The following is a 15,506-nucleotide window of genomic DNA, read 5'->3' as shown; positions in this document are numbered from 1 at the left end:
GAGGAAATTCCCGGGCCCGGTTTTGGAGTCGTTCCCCCTGGTCATCGTTGCGTTCCAAATCATAGTTAAGTCAAGGTGCTCTTTGACTTTGCTGCGCCAGTCCAAGTCATCAGATGTAGTGCATGAATGACGTCTTAAATCTAGGCCCCTCTCCCATATCATCATAAATCTAAGCCCCTTTGAGCCTCCCAGAGTTTCCCACGCTGCTCGGCTAAATGAATGTTATGAGGCCATGCGTCCGGTTTGGCATGTGCCCCAACTGGAGTTCCGCTAGCGGTTTTGCCCTCAGTGTGATCTGGCCCTTTGGATTAGTTTCTGAATCCAAATCGGCTCTGGTTGAAAGTCCGCGGTCTTCCCTGGAGTCCATACCAGCACCGCCATTCCCGGTGCCACTGACCCCAATGTTGTACACGACTCCGATACAGAGCCACACACTTCCTTACCCAACAAAGACTCCAGCACCGACCGAAACCAAGAACATCTGGGTCAGATAGAGCTTCTCCCTTTACTGACCGGCCCTGTGGAGAATGGGATTGGGGTGGATCTGGGGATCCCTTTGGTTTTCTTGATCCCCTGGAAGAGCCCTTGACTGATGATAACTTGTATGAAGAACTGGTGAATGTCAGTGGTCTGTACACCTGTTGTGACAGTGACCTAGGCTCTCCTATTGTGGAGGAAGGGTCTTAGGTTGCCGCTGAGAAACTAAACCTTATGCTGCTCTCAGTGGCAGTCAGGCTTAACGTCTTGACATCAGTGCTTCAACCTTGGGTAGCCCCAACTCAACCTCTTCTTCCCTTTAATGAAGCCCTCACTGATGCCCTGCCCGGGGAATGTGGCAAGCCCTGCACAGGCACCATTGCCCGCCACCATCGCCTTCCTCCTGGTGACCCAGCTTTCCTCCCCCAGCACTCCACCCCGGAGAGACTGGTCATCCAAGCCTCCACCTCCAAGGTCAACCCTTATGTGTTGCACACCTGATAGGGAATCTAAGAGGGTGGACAACTTTGGCAGGAGGATTTCTGTTCTACCAGCCTTGCACTGCGGTCCTCGAACACCGCATGCCTATTTAGTGGGTATTCCCACACAGTTTTGGACTCAATTGCGCTTGTGCTGACCATGGTCTCGGAGGAGGCCCGAGCCATCCTGTCCCAGGCTATTGCCAATGGCAACTTCATAATACGCTGCATCCTAGACACAACAGTCTTGCGATAGCTTTGTTGGTGGCACTTCGTCAACTGGCATCTCACTTTTTGGGGGATGTCCAGGCATCCCTTATGGACATGTCCTTCGATGATGCTTGTTTGTGTAATTATAATGCAAATTCGGCGGAAGAGCAGTTTAAGGATAGCAGGGCTAACGCCCAGTTGTTGGGATTCACCACAGCCCACTCCAGCTCTAATCTGCCTTTCACCCCTTCTTCGGCTGCAGCAGGGTCTACAAGCCACTGTTTTTTCTGCCCAGCTACCACAGCCAGCAGACTCCCCAGCCCTTTTGTGGCCGCAGATGCAGTTTCCACAAACCCCTATAATATGTCCTCTCTTCACCATGGGCAACCGGTTGGCGGCAGGATTTAGCACTACAAGTCCTGATGGTAGTCTATCACCTCGCATAACTAGGTGCTTCAAATTGTTCAGTGGGTTTACGCCCTTCCATTCACAGAAACTGCTGCCCATGGCCCCATCCTCAGATTGGCTGGCAAAGGGCCACCTCCCCTGTTGCATCAGGAAGTACTGGCTCTTCTGGCCAAAGGAGCTTTAGAGCGGGTGTCGACATAAGAAGTAAGTCGTGGTTGCTATTCCCGCTACTTTCTGGTGCTGAAACACAGAGGCCTCCCTCCTGTATTAGACCTACGTCCTCTCAACTACTTCTTAAAAAAGGAGAAATTCAAAATGCTCACGTTGGCTCAGGTCCTGTCTGCCCTGGACCCTGGAGACTGGATGATAGCACTGGACTTGCAGGCTGAAAATTTCCGTATACCTGTCCTGGTGGCCCACAGGCGTTACCTGAAGTTCACGATGAGCTAAAAGCACTTTCAGTTTGCTGTGCTGCTATTTTGCTTTGCCACCACCCCTCGGATATTCACGAAAGTGATGGCGGTGGTGGCAGCCCATTTGCGGCGGTCAGTGGTTCCAGTCTTCCCCTACCTCTACAATTGGCTGTTGGAAATAGGCTCATCCCAGGCAGTTGTGGCCCACCTCCAGACTACAGCAGACCTCTTGCATCCAGGGCGGCGAGTCCAGGATATTTCAGCCTCTATCCTGGATTTCGATTAAACTGGCTCTGAAGCTACTGAGTCTCGTGGTCTCCTGAATCCTGCTAGTTAAGCTCGTCCAGTGGCATAAGCGGGCTCTGCAGTGGGACCTGAAATCCTAGTGGGCACAGCATCAAGGGATTCTCTTCAAACTGGTCCAGATATCGGGGAGACCTGCAAAAGACCTGCAGTGGTAGCTGATGAACTGAGATTGGGTCAGCTTCCGAGCACTCTTCCTTCCCTGCCCTTCTGGGTTGGGCAGCCATCTGGGAGAGGTGGAAATCAGAGGACTCTGGTCTCTGGCAGAGTCGCAGCTTCACATCAACTTGTTGGAGCTGAGAGCAATCCAATCCGCCTCGCACTAAAAGCCTTCCTACCCTCCATCAAGGGGAGGTTGGTTTAGGTGTTCATGGACAACGCCACCGTCATGTGGTATTGAAACAAAAAGGACGGGGTGGGGTCGGGACTCTGTTTCAAGGGGCCCGGTGTTTCTGGACATCGCTGGAACATCAGACATGTTCCTGGTCGTACAACACCTGGCGGGCTCTCTGAACGCCCGGGCAGAAAAACTCAGCCACTGATGCCTAGTGATCACAAATGGCATCTCCTTTCGGAGATGGTGCAAGGTCTCTTCCATGATAGGGGAGAACCTTGGTTAGAACTATTCGCCACCACCAAGAACCACAATGACAGCACTTCAGCGTGTTGGAGTTTCCAAAGAGGATCTCGCTCGGAGACAGGTCTGTTGTGACGGGCATTCCAGGACTTTTTTAATCAGTTCAAAGACCCACCTCTGGAGAGGTATTGCTGTGGTATCTATGCTAAGGTAAGGAATCTGCAGCTAGAAGACTTTATCAGATTAACAAGTTACTTACCTTTGGTAATGCCTCATCTGGTAGAGACTCTATTTAGTGGCAGATTCCTTACCAAACCTCCCTGCTTCTGTATTTTTCTGGCTAAACGGTCCCTATAGGTCCTTAGTATCTGAAAAGTGGTCCATCAGCTGTCTGACGCAGCTCTGAGATTCTGGCGCTGAAATGTCACGAAAAGAAACTAATGTCAGCGCGCTGGGGTGATGCCTATATAGGCACCGTATATGTCACTTCCTGCGTGGATGAAAACCAACGCAAAACCGATTTACCCCCCACCACCACCTACCGGCGCGCAGAAGTACTGCTCAAGATTTTTTGGATCCAGTCTGACGCCTGACGAATAGCCTCGGTATAAGGAATCTACGGCTAGAAAGGCATTACCGAATGCAAGTAACTTGTTCAATAACATCTGGTGTTTTTCAATGAATAAATAATTATTACTTGTTAATGGAGAACAAAACCTGTCAATTACTTTGGCAATTATGTTTTCCAATAGAAAGAGTCTATATAAAGGCTCCCAAAGATATACTTAATTCTACAATAAATCTGCGTATTTATTGATGTTCTATACAGTGTAAAGTGTAACAACTCGTGGATCTTGAGGATGCTCAGTTGGTAATTTCATTGGATTGTCATGCTTTAAAGAAGTCAATAAAAGGTTAACCCTATAGCAATGTTTTGTTTTCCCAGTTTAAAGTGGTGTACAATTTAACGCCAGATCACAGGCAAGAATAGATTAAAATAAACCAATGGTAAAGGCTTTCTCTCTGACGTGGCTAGCTGGATGCGATCACATTGTCTGAGGCTGTGAATGCAGCGAATGCTGAAGTTCTGGAGGGGCTGACAAAGTATGTATTCACACTTGGTGGCCCACCTCTCTTGATGCGTCTCTGTTACCCAGAAGAGCTGCCAAGAATTTGGGAGTCCTATTAGACGACTCCCTCTCGATGAAAGACGAGGTGTGTGGGAGATGTATTGGCCTCTTACACATGTTGAGTAAGTTATTCAGATGGATCTGTATAGCCTGGTGAAGGGCAGTTGCCTAGGCTTTCATTTTGAGCATACTGAATTACGGCAATGCCCTATATTTAGGGATGGCTGGTTACCTGTTTAGCCGTCTGCTGCTCATACAGAATGAGGCAGCCAAACTGATCTGTAATAGACTCAAAAGGAGCTCTGAATCCTCCTGCTTTAATGATCTGCACTGGCTCCCTGTGCGGAAAAGAGCCAGGTTTAAAGTACTTTGCTATGCTCATAAGTCACTCCACGAGTCCGGGCCAGCAATTTTGTGTTGCAAAGTAGCTTTTTACAAACCCAGTAGAGTGCTGCGCTCATCTCATCGAGCCTTGAACCACAGCACACAAATCAGGAAACCCAGGATGGGTGGCCGTTCGTTTGGTCATCTGGCAGCACTTCACTGGAAGTCTTTACCTTTAGAAATGCATCTTATGAAGGATCTTCTTGTGTTTCGTTAACAGTTTAAAACCTGGCTTTACTCTCTTTAGTGGCAGTGCATTTGCAGAGCCTCTGTGTGTCTGGTTCAGCGCCGGATGTCCCTACGGGGATGATGGGTGTGCTTTATAAATAAATAAATTAACGACCCACTGCTCAAGTTATACGTAGAAAGAGGCCTTTAACCAACTATATCTCCTGAGGCGGCAGGCTTGTAATGCTTTAGAACATTTTACCGCAGACCCTAGACTGTTATAAATTAAACAGACAAAATTAGAGAAACAACCATTGGGATTTTGGAGCAAATGGTCTACACCAGCCATTCTTGGTTTTGTGCCAAACTATTGTCTTCATTGGAGCTCCCAACATACCAATGTTTTGATTGCTTTCTGTATCATAGTGCAGATCTTTGCAGCACAGTAGACTCTACCTTGACCCATCTCCCAGTGTGATAAGTTGTACTCTATCAACACATACAAATTTGAAAATGGAACAGGCATTGTTGCTTTAGTTGCATACTGGCAAAGCGAGTGGCTCCGATAAAGGACACTTAAACATACTATCCACTTTTCCTCTTGTTTCCCTATGAAACACTCTGTTGGCACTTGTTCTTTTATATGAATTGTATACATTTTCAGCTCATTGGTCGGTACTCTATTTCTACGATGTGCTAAAATGTCTGCTTTTCACAGATGATCTACAGAAAGAATATGATACTATTTGAAGCACATATTTTCTATGTAAACAAATTGATAGAAAAATACACTTGTGGTATCTATTAAAACATAGTAAATCTTTCTAAAGCGTGTGGTTGTATTTTATGGCTCTTATTTGAAAGATTGCATGAATAGCATATTATATAATCTATATTCAATCACATTTAATATGAATGAGTAATGCAGCTATTTGTAAGCAGCAAGTTGGTATGCAGTGTCAGACCAGTGTGCATTGTTGTCTTTATCTGACAATTTTATCCTGTGCCACCCTGTAGAAACCATTGCAACCACAAATTATAAAAATCCCACCTTTTTTGCATTCATATCCCTACTACAATACACCAAGAGCTAAATATTTGGCCTTTTGCTTAAACCATTTTACATTCATGGAAGTGACAAGGTTAATTCTCGGTGAGAGCAAAATGTCTGAATATAACTTAACATGTTGTGCTTTATGGAGAGTTTGTGGATGCTTTTCTTTTACTTGATGCATGCAGTCTTACGTTCTGTTTTGCACATCTGTATCTGACAGACTTCTAGCCGCAGATTCTTTACATTAGAATTATTCACAGGTCTCAGACTGGATCCATGATTTTCCTGTGAGCAGTACCCCCGCACGATGCTAGATGGCATCATCCTCACCGGAAGTGACGTACTCCGTGCCTATGACGGGAGTTCCTTTCTTTTCACACCAGTAAGCGCACATCCAGAGAGACCTACCCCCAGCCATTGACCTTTTTTGACTTTTGCAGTCTTTTGAGAATTGTCTCCTGGTGTGGGAGTGATGTCCAATAGAAAAGCTGGATTCAAGCCAAGTGGCACCTGTCACTGGCAGATGTCAGTGATGGACCCGCACCTTGTTTGCCTCTGATGCCTTGAGCAAGCCCACGACTTGAATACCTGTGTCGACTGCCGCGCCATGGACCCCAAGGCCTTGAGTGTGCGGTGCCTAAAGCTCCTTGCCGCTCGAAGTTCAATGCCACAACGGTCTCGACCACGGTCAAGAGGAAGGTCCCAGGATCAGTTGCGTAGCCTTGGATCTTTGTCGCAGTCAAGGTCATGCAGGCGTTCAGGTAAGTTCCACAAAAAGAAGAGTAAGAAGTCGAAGAGGTCTTAGACTGTACCCCGTCTGTCGAAGCCATCCAAGGAGACGAGGGAGCGCCATCATTCAAGGCCTGGCTCTGCGGCTCATCTAGTTTCTGGGAGCCTGAGTGATTGCCATCCAACTCAATTGTTTGAGGCCATGCACCTCACATTTGAGTGGCCTATACACGCTGGTGCACTTCCGGGCCCCGTGGGTTTTGGGAGGGTTCCCACTAGTTTCTCTCCGACATGTCCTCCCTCGGCGCAAGCCGAGTCCTTTGGATCCACAGATAGATCTGGACTGGTGCCATTTTTGCCAACTTCACCATCCCTGGCACCGGTCCCACTGTCAATGCTCCCAGTACCCTCCGGCAGCGCCATCCCCATTCTTATCCTCGACTCTGACACGGAGCCGGAAGGGCGTCGTCCAATACAGACTGTGGTGCCAACTTGCGCCATTCCCTCCATGCCAGAGCCTCAGCCCTATTCCTATGTGCTAGGACTTGGGGAAGATTGGGATGGGCCACTGGACCCTGAAGAATACCAGCCCCTATACCCTGACATGGACTGGTGTGAGGAATTGGCAGATGCCAGTGGACTGGACACCTCTTCAGATACTGGCTTGATCTCTCCTCCTACTGTGGCTATGGAGCAGGGTGCCACATTTGCTATGGTAGTGAGGAGGGCGACAGAGGTCCTGGAACTTTGTTTTCAGTGGCATTCAAAACTATTGTCTTAATGGTGGTGCTTCAGCCGGGAGTCAGCACTTCAGAACTGCTTCTCCCATTTATCGAAGCCCTCGTGAATGTCCTGCTGGGGGTCTGGTCCAAGCCCTGCACAGAGGCTTCTGTGAACAGGACAGTTGCCTGCCACCATCGCCCTGCCCCAGGAGACCCCTATTTCCTCACCCAACATCCCACCCTGGAGAGCTTGGTGGTCCAAGCCTCCCATTTCCAGAGAAAATACTGGTGCATTCCCTACCACCCCACTGAATAGGGAATCCAAGAGGCTGGACATCTTAGGCAAGAAAATTGTTTCTTCCGCCAGTCTGGCATTACAGTCTGTGAACACCACGTGTCTTTTGGGCTGTTACTCCCATTCCCTATGGGATTCGGTTGCACAGGGTGCTGCCTATGGTCCCGGAGCAGGCCCAGGACATACTCTCCCAAGCTATGGCTGATGGGAGAGATGCAGCTAAGTTCAGAATCAGATGTGGGCTGGACAAGACTGGCTTGTTAGGCAGAGGGCTTTCTTCATCAGCGGCCTTAATGCAACACGCCTGGCTGAGGACAACTGACTTTTCAGGGGATGTCCAAGCTTTGTTTATGTACATGCCCTTTGATGGCTCCCATCTCTTTGGAGACAAGGGGTTCTCAGTGTTGGAGCGCTTCAAGGACAGCAGAGCTACAACCAGGTCCGTGGGCATTTCCATGGCCCCCTGTCAACCCCAGTCTGTCTTTCATGGCCACGGAAGGAGTTTCCAGCCAGGCACCGCTGTCCGCAAGCTTCCCATTCTCTGTGTGAATGAGGATGCAAAAACCACAGACCTCTGGCAGCCTCAGACTCCAAGTCCCTTTAGTTTCCCCTCCTACAATCATGGGCTTCCAGTGGGTGGCAGAGTATGCCATCATCTGCGCCACTGGAGGTCAGTAACATCAGACTGCTGGATTCACCAGATTGTCTGAAGGGGCTACTCCCTCTTCTTCGTAACACCCCCAGCGACTCCACCCAACAGACCCTACTCACTTGGACCCCACTCACCACAGAAGACACCTTAAAGACAATGAGGAGCTTCCACTCCAGAGCACCCTCATACCCCTGTCCGCCCCACATCTTCCACAGGGTCGCCACTGCCATCGCACCTGAGCTACGTCGAATGATCAACTGCTCCCTCAAGACCGTCACGTTCCCCGAAGACTGAAAGCACTCTGAAGTCAACCCCCTCCTGAAAAAACCCTCCGCAGACCCGATGGACCTCAAGAACTTCAGGCCCATCTTGCTGCTTCCATTCGCAGCCTAGGTCATCGGAAAGGCCGTCAACACCCAGCTAGCATACTTCATCGAAGCCAACAACGTCCTAGACATCTCCCAATCCGGATTCCGTGGCAACCAGAGCACCGAGACTGCCCTCCTCGCCGCCACTGACAACATCTATGCCCTCCTCGATCAGCGCCAAATGACAGCCCTCGACACCGTCTCCCACCGCACACTAGCCCCCAGACTCCACGACGCCGGCATCCAAGGAAAAGTCCTAGACTGGGTAAGCTCATTCCTCACAGATTGAACACAAAGAGTCAGACTCCCGCCCTACCTCTCAGAACCAACAGAGACCAGATGTGGAGTGCCCCAGGGATCCTCCCTCATCCCCACCCTCTTCAACATCTACATGGCCCCCCTTGCAACCATTATCAGAAATCATGGGCTCAACATCGCCTTCTACGCCAATGACGCCCAGCTCATCCTCTCCCTCACCGAGGAACCCAACATCACCAGGCACAACTTCCAAGAAGGGATGCAAGCCGTCGCAACCTGGATGAAGAACAGCTGCCTGAAACTCAACTCAGTGAAAACAGAAGTCCTCATCCTCGGCTCCACCCCCTCAGCTTGGGACGACACCTGGTGGCCCCCCGCCCTTGGAAACCCACTCACCCCGGTAGACCATGCACGTAACCGTAGCATCATATTGAACTCATCACTCACTATGAACTGCCAGATCAAGGCCGTTTCAACACCGTCAGCATATTCCGTAAAACCTTCAAATTGATTCCCTCTGAATCCAGAAAAATGGTCACACACGCCCTCATCACCAGCAGACTGGACTACGGCAATGCCCTATACACCAAAATCAACAAAAAACTCCTCCGCAATCTCTAGTCCGTCCAGAACGCCGCAGCTAGACTAATCATCGACATCTTCCGGCACAACCACATCACCCAACACCTCAGCGATCTCCACTGGCTTCCTGTCAAAAGAAGGATAGCTTTCAGGCTGATCACGCATGCCTACAAGGCCCTCCACAACATCGGACCACAATATCTCACCAACCGTCTCTCCGAACTTGACCCCAAGGGAAACCTCCATTCAGCCGACCTCTCCCTGGCCACAGTTCCACGCTTCCACAAGAACAGAGAGGGTAGAAAGTCCTCTACTTCACACCCAAGACCTGGAATGACCTCTCCCTCCACCTCCAGTAAAGTCCTACACTGCTCCAGTTCCGGAAAGACCTCAAGACCTGGCTCTTCAGATGACCTCAACTGAGCTGCACACAGCTCCCCATCTAGCGCCTTGAGACCCTAACAGGTGAGTAGTGCACTTTACAAACCCCTGATTGATTGATTGATTGTTCCCTCCACCCATTCCACCTTCTTACGACAGGCTGATGGAAGACTATCTTTCCTTACTCAGGAATTAACAGCTGGATAGAGAGGGATCCAGTATCAGAAGTAGGTTGTGGTTGCTACTCCCACTACTTTGTGTTGCCTAAGAAGGACAAGACCTTCACCCTATCCTAGACCTACGCCCTCTCAATTTCTTTATGAAGAAAATAAATTCAAAATGCTCATGCTCGCAGAAGTTCTGTCTGCCCTGGACCCGGGAGACTGGATGGTAGTGTTGGACTTGCAGGATGCTTACTTCCACATCGCCGGCCTGCCAGCCTACAGATGTTACATGCAGTTCACTAAGCCAAGAGTACTTTCAATTCACTGTGCTCACCTTTGACCTTACCAGCGCCAATCAGGTGTTCACCCAAAGGATGCGGTGGCTGAAGCTCATCTACAGAGAAACGGGGTTCCAGACTTCCGTAATCTCGGTGACTGTCTGTTGAAGACATGCTCATCCCAGGCAGTCGTCTCCCACCTCCAGACCACGGAATAACCTCCTGCACTCACTGGGGTTCACTATCAATGTGCCAAAGCCACACCTGACCCCTTCTCAGATTCTCCCTTTCATTGGAGTTGTTCTGGACACAGTGCTGTTTCAGGTTTATTCTTTCGAACGGCGAGTCCAGGAAATATGGGCTATGATTTCAATGTTTCAGCCTCTATCCTGGGTTTTCTGTGAGACTGACTCTGAGGCTGCTGGGCCTCATGGCCTCCTGCATCCTGCTTGTGACACATGCCCGCTGACATGTGCAGGCTCTGCACAGAGACCTGAAGTTCCAGGGACCACAGCATCATGGTCTCCCAACATGGTCCAGATCTCAGAGGGCACTGCAAAAGACCTGCAGTGGTGGTTAGCGAACTGCGATTGGTTCAGCAGCAAACCCCTTTCCTTTCCCCAAACAGAGATGACAGAAGTGACAGATGCATCATACCTGGGATGGGGCGGCCATCTGGGAGAGGTAGAAATCAGCAGAAAACTGAACATCAACTTGTTGGAGCTTTGTGCAATCCAGCTGGCATTGAAAGCCTTTCTACCCTCTATCAAGGGAAGGCTAGTGCAGGTGTTCATGGACAACACCACCGCCATGTGGTACTGCTACAAGAAGGGCGGGTTGGGTCGTGGACCCATTGTCAAGAAGACCTGCAGCTCTGGACATGGCTGGAACATCGGGGCATATCCCTGATGGTTCAACACCTGAATGGCTTTCTTAACACCAGAGCAGAGAAACTCGCCAAAGATGCCTAGCGGATCACGAATGGCATCTCCATCCGGAGATGGTGCAAGGTCTCTTTCAGCAGTGTGGAGAGCCTTGCTTAAATCTGTTTGCCACTGCCGACCACGCGCAATGTCAGCAGTTTCCAAGATGGCTCTCACTCGGTGTCGCTTTTCATCTCAAGTCGAGCTGCGGCCTCCTAAACGCTGTTCCACCAACACCACTTCTACTTTTCATGAACATTAGGAATGACTGGACGAAGTTATCCTTGTGACTCTGGACTGTGCACATTTCTCACTGCTAGTCAGTGGTAAAGTGCAAGTGCTCCTGTGGTAAATTGTGTTATGGATTGGTGGTTCCATGATTGGCCTGTTTGATTTATGTGTCAGTCCCTAGTAAAGTGCACTGCGTGTGCCAGGGCCTGTGAATCAAATGCCGTTGGTGGGCTGCAGCATGGGATTGTGCCACCTACATGAACAGCCCGTAAAAGGTAACTCGGACCCGCAATTGCGGAGTCTGCGTGCAGTTTGTAACTGCCATGTCAACTTGGCCAGTGCACACACTTGCCAGTCCCTCACCTTCCCTTTTCTTACATGTCAGCCACCCCTAAGGTAGGCCCAAGGTACCCCTGTGGGCCGGGTGCAGTGTATGTGAAAGGTAGGACCAGCCCTGGTGTGTGTGGCATGTCCTTATAGTGAACTACGGCCAATTTCGTTTTTTACTATTGCAAGACTATCTGTTCCCCATAGGACAAAATGGGGAGTTTGTTTACAACATCTTATAAACATAACTGGCATTAGGTAGGAAAATAAAGTTTAGTATGCCTGAACTTAGAATCTAAAGATGCGTCTTTTAGTGAAGGTGATTTTTACATTCTGTGTTTGAAAATACCACTTTCAGAAAGTAGGTATTTTCTTGCTCAGTCATCCTGTGTGCCTCTGCTGGAGTGTGGATTGCCTGTCTGGGTTTTGGATGACAGAAGGCTGGGGAGCAGGAGTGGCTCCAGTTAGTCTTGGTGGGTCCGGAAAGGGCTGAAAAGACCTGGGCTGAAATTGGGGAAGGGGGAGGAGAGTTTCTTGCACCTCAAAGGGCCTGGCCTGCCTCTGACCATGCCGTCTCCACCTCCTGGCAGGAAGTCACACCAGAGAAGGAAGAACTGGTTCTGGCTGGGCACAGACACTCTCTGCCTAAGAGATCAAATGATTTTAGAATACAAATATTGGTGCACAGACCCCTGATTTTTAGAACTCTTTTGGATCAAGAAGACTGCCAAGAAGATGAGCTGGTGAAGATGTGAGGAGGAACTACCACTTTGCTGTGTGCTTTGCTGTGTTGGCCTGCAGTGGCTGCTTTTGTCTTGGGCAGTGAAATGACAGGACTGAACCTTCTGCAATCTACTTTTGTGAGTTTCTCCAAGGGCTTGAGGTAGAGCTTGCCCCCTGTTCAAGAAGTCTCAGGAACAGCAAAGACTTCAAGCTCTTCTGCCCTCAGCACTGGGGACTGTGTGTTTTGTGCTGCAACAGAAGAAAAAGCAATCCAACACCGTCTACGAAGCCGCTGCTGACTCCGTGTCCTGAAGGCACCGCATGAACCTGGTCTCACCGACTACGCCTGCTGATGCCGCCACCGAGCCCCTACTCTCACCGCAACCTGTGGGCACCACACTCTGCTCCGCCTCACTTCACAGCAACACCTTGGTATCACCGACGACGCTCCATGCCAAAATCTACGCCGCTGCTTGCACCGTGGTTCGAGGGCACTACTCGTAAAGTTACACGACAAACTGCCCTCATCCCGCACCGCAGCCTTGGCCTACCAGCGCCGGCACCATGGACTCCAGTTCGTCAGCCGACGACAGCGCTTCAGCCACGACGAAGACGCTGCTTGCACCATGACCTGCCAGCACCGCGACGAGCACCCACTTCACCTCGCACCGCTACCCTGGTCTGACCGACGACAGTATTTGATGCCGCCACTGAGCCACTGCTCGCACAGCAACCACAGCAACCTGAGGGCACCGCACCGCTGCACTTTGCACTGCAGCACCTGACGCCAGCGCTCCTGACTTCAACGGAGGGGAGTTCGACCTGCAATGTGTGTGACTTCAAGGGCCCGACGACTCCTGCACCGACCTCCGGAACAGACGCCTGCGGATGCCGTGCTTTCGGAAGCTCAACAAGAGTTCGCCGACGCCCTGCATTACTAAAAGATACTGTTTGCGGGTCTTCCTGACACCATAGCTGGCCCACAACGCAGAGGTCAGCCTGAACTGTTTGGATTTGTTTGCTTACGACGCCGTGATAGCCCCAGACGGAGCAATCGACATCAAGGAACTAATATTTCAAGCATATTTTGATAATTGAAGATTTTTAAGTACTGTATTGTGGATTTTTATCGTTTTTGGTCTTGTCTTAAATATATAAAAATATTGGATATTTTTCTAAACTGGTGTGGTGTCCTTTTGTAGTGCTTACACTGTATTACTGTTGGTTATCTGCAAATGCTTTACACACTGCCTTTAAGATAAGCCTGACTGCTCGTGCCAAGCTACCAAGGGGGTGAGCAGGGTTTGTTTTAGGAGTGTTAACCCTTATCCTGACTAGAGTGGTGGTTTCTGCCCGACTTTGGCACATGCCCTAGCCAACCAGAAATAGCATTTCTAACATTGGTTGTCAGCAATGAGGATAGGACTTGCGTTTTTTACTTGACTTACAGTGATTGGTGTGCACTACTACCATATCGCAGACCATTATGTACCACATACTGGTTCTTTTTATTTTTGGCCTATTTTTGATCTTGCCAGTTTGAACTTGCTACTTCATCATGCCTGAATCAAGAGCATCATCCGTTGCATCCCTGAAAATTGAGGAGGATAGGTTGGAATCCTACAATGTTAGGGAATTGAAATCAATTTGCAAAAACCTAAAAGTCCAAGTCAGAGGCCGCACTAGGAAGGAGGAGCTACAAAAGGCACTGAGGGCCTGGGTAGCAGTCAGACATGCCAGCGAGCAGTCTGGTGATCTCAGTGGAGAGGCGGAGGAGCCTACTCCTAGGGTAGATGTGCTTTTGGGAGGGGGGGAACCCTCCAGGCCAGGCAGCATTGGCCTGTCCCCAGAGGAGTTGGAAGACAGGCGGGAAGCAAGGTAGTTCGAGTTGGAGAAGCTCTGGATAGACAGATAAGTAAAAAGAATAGCCATGGAGGAAAGGAAGATGATCTTAGATCATGAGCGAAGTCTTAAGGAGCTGGAGCTAAGGAATAGAGCCAGCTCAGATGGTGGCAGCAACTCGACAAGACAGGCAGACAGAATTGTGCACATCCCTAAGAAAGTAGGCAAGGAATTCAAGAAGGGGGATGACATACAAAGGTGGTTTCTGGGTTACGAGGCAGCGATACATATGAATGGGGTCCCTGAGGAGAATTGGGGAGCAGGATGGTGAGTAAGGGGTATAACCTCACCTATGCTGACATGAAGGAGGGCTTTCTCACTAGATATGGTCTCACTCCTGAAAAATACAGGGATCAGTTCAGGTCCAGTAAGAAGTCTGATGCCAACACTTGGTTGGAATGTGTAGATATGTTTTGCAGGTCACTGGATGGCTGGGTGAAGGGCAGTAATGTGACAGGTTTTCAGGGGCTCTACAATTTGATTGCATGGGAGCACTTGTCTAGTCTATGTTTTGCGGACCTGCGCCAGTACCTAGTCGATAGTAAGCTGACTGAACCCAGGAAGCTTGCTATGGAGGAGGACTGCTGGGTGAGTACCCGGGTCCACAAGAAAGCTTTTGGGGGAGACTCTGCTAAAGGTGGGCAGGGTCCCCAGCAGAAAAGTGGAGGGAACAAGGGTAAAACACAGGAGTTCTCTAAAGGGCCCCAGGGTAAAGGTTCCCATCCCCCGGAGATAAGAAACAAGGGGTCTCTTTGGGAAAGCCTGCTGAGACCGGCTCCCGCAAGTATTTTTCATGTGACCAGGTGGGCCACCTGAAGGGGGACCCCAAGTGCCCTAAGGGGGCACAACCACCCACCGGTGGGCAGTCCAAGGTGTTGGCTAGTGTAGCGCTTGGGGAGGAAGAGTACCCACAGGAGGGTGGGGATCCCGCAGAAATTACCCTTCTTTCACTAGGGAACAGTGAGATGGTCCCAGGAAACGAGGTGCCCCTTACACAAAGAAATACAGCACCTGGGTGACCATCAATGGAAAAAGGGTAGAGGCTCTCGGAGAATCTGGAGCCAGTGTGACCTCAGTCTGATGTCACCTGATTTCTGAGAAGCAGGTAGTCCCTGTGACATTCCACCAAGTAATTGCTGTGGTGGCACAGGTTCCCTTTGAGTGGGGGGGGGGGGGCGGGTCTCAGGTCGCTTTAGGGTGGTTGTGAGCCCTTTCATGCCTGTAGATTGTCTGCTAGGTTATGACCTGGAGCAGTCCTTATGGAAGGATGTTGAGCTCAGGTCTCACTTGGAGATGCTTGGGTTGCCAGAGTGGGCATGCGTATCCACTCGGTCAATGGCGGCCAGAGAGGGTATTCAAGAGGACTTG

The sequence above is a fragment of the Triturus cristatus genome, chromosome 4_1 (genome assembly GCF_964204655.1).
Source record: "Triturus cristatus chromosome 4_1, aTriCri1.1, whole genome shotgun sequence".
NCBI classification, from domain to species: domain Eukaryota; kingdom Metazoa; phylum Chordata; class Amphibia; order Caudata; family Salamandridae; genus Triturus; species Triturus cristatus.
The sequence above is the reverse complement of the archived record's forward strand: the minus strand, read 5'-3'. Positions refer to the sequence as shown.